Raw genomic sequence first — 2,283 nt, 5'->3', positions numbered from 1 at the left:
CCTGTCCTGCTGCTAAACCCGAACACTGGGCCTTCTTGTGGCCTCTCCGATTGCACTGAAAGCAAATCAGATCTGAAACTGCTGTGGTGGTGGTGGTAGCTGTATAATCCCTGCTCATGTGACCAGTTCGGCCGCACTTGAAGCAGCCCGAACTCCCCGCCCTGCACGCCCATCGTGCATCTTGCCGCACTTGCCACACCGGCTGCGGCCCTGCTGGCTCCTCGATCTGTGATCTGATACCTTGGGCTTCTTGCCCGAACTGTCTGTCTAAACCCCATCTGGTTTCCTCTTCCTCTCCATCTCCAAATCCAACTCTCTCTCTCGAGCCCTAACAATCATATCCTCCAGCGTCTTGCAGCTGGAGTGGCTCACAAATTGGCGGATATCACTCCGCAACATCTCATGATATCGGGCCTTTTTCATCTCCTCGTCTGCCACGTATTGGAGAACGAGAAGGGCCCTCTCCATAAGCTTGGCGGTGATCTCCGCCACAATCTCTGTCGTCTGCTCAAGATCCTGGAACTCTCTAGCTAGCTGTTGCACCTCAATCACAGGTGCAAACTCGGCCCTGAACCTGGCCAAAAAATCACTCCAGGTCATCGCGTCTAAAACTGCATCATCTCCAATCGATCTCCCAACCTCCTCCCACTAGTCACGTGCCCTGTCCTTCAGAAGACAGGACGCAAGTCGAACCTTGTCCCCCTCGGGACATCTGCTGGTGCGGAATGCATTGGCGACATCCGCCAACCATCTGGTACTCGCAATGGGGTCCCGAGCCCCATGGTAATCGGGAGCTCCACAAGCCCTGAACTCCCTGAAAGTCAGTGTGCGCGCCCCCAGCATGGCCGCCATCTCGGTGCAGAATGCACCCAACTTCTCATCAAGTATCTCCAAGGTGCCCTCCTTGACTGATCCAAAGATCACAGGATTCTGGTCTAGAATGCTGTGTGTGATCTCAGACGAGATGAACTCTGTCATATGCACATCAAGATGCTCGACTCCAGAGCCCGAGCATGATCCCTCACCAGTGCCTGAAGTGCCGCCTGGCCTAGTGCGTAGAGTGACCACACTGAAAATACACCATAACAAACATCAGTATACTCATCATAACTTGAGGGATCTCACATACTACAATTTTCCTGGATTCATCTCAGCCTTCCTTGATTCGAGTATGGATCCTCTTCTTTCAGTAGTACCGGCCCATACTACCTTCCACATCTATCCGTACTTTTCTCAAGAACTACCTTGACTCCACCAAGTCCCTTCTACTACTACTGCTGATCTCATGCTAAACTCATCCTAGGCTTTCCCTAGGATAATCACCAACCCACTCTCTGCCATCAACTGCATAAGAAGTCCCTACCATCTCCCCCTAACTAGCTCGCGAATACCATTACATATCACTAAGACTAGATAATTCTTCGAATGAGAGGTCCTACCCTATAACGGTTGGACTCAGACAAGAGCTGCGAAATAGAGCTAAACCTAACCTTCGGAAATTATTTAGTCCTTGCAATATATAACTTAGCATATTCGTTTACTAGTTAGTAAAAGATAACTAGAAATCCTAAAAGCACAAAGCAAGCAACATTCGAGAATTGAGTATACATAATCAAGCATATCCTAATCAGGCCATCACTTACTAATCTGTACTAGCATGCAGTTCTCATAAAGCTAATACACATATAACAGGCACATAAGGAATCCTTCCTAGATCCTTAGTCCTACTCTAGCATGCAGTTCTCAAAACATATCATAACATAAACTTGTATGGGTAATTTGGGAGTACTTACTTGAGCTCGGCTGATTGCATGCACCACACCCTTTTCTCTTTTTCAAAGTTCTTCTCTTTTAAAAATGTTTTTCAAGATTATTTTGTAAAAATGATTTTCTTTTGAAAATTTTCATACCAAGTCCTTAGTTTGAGACCAGACACACCCAAGAGTGTGCCCGAATCCCTCAAAACAAGGCTCTAATACCAACTTGAAACATCCCAAAAATATAGTCCAAAAATTTCGTTTAATTTCATTACCAAGAACCATAAATATCCTCCAACATATAAAAGTCATAAATCATGTTTTTCCAAAAACAATATAATATCTGTCAATGTATAAAAATCATGTGACAAACATCAGAGTAAATCCTCCTAGGCTGAAAACTGTGGTGTGTGCCATGCAGTCATCCCGAGCTCTTCCCCTTACTAGCGGAAGTACCTGAAACCAAAACTGAAAACTGTAAGCACGAAGCTTAGTGAGTCTCCCCAACTACCATATACCATACACA

This window comes from Lactuca virosa, chromosome 3 (genome assembly GCF_052849685.1).
Source record: "Lactuca virosa cultivar CGN04683 chromosome 3, Lactuca_virosa_CGN04683_v6, whole genome shotgun sequence".
NCBI lineage: Eukaryota > Viridiplantae > Streptophyta > Magnoliopsida > Asterales > Asteraceae > Lactuca > Lactuca virosa.
The sequence above is the reverse complement of the archived record's forward strand: the minus strand, read 5'-3'. Positions refer to the sequence as shown.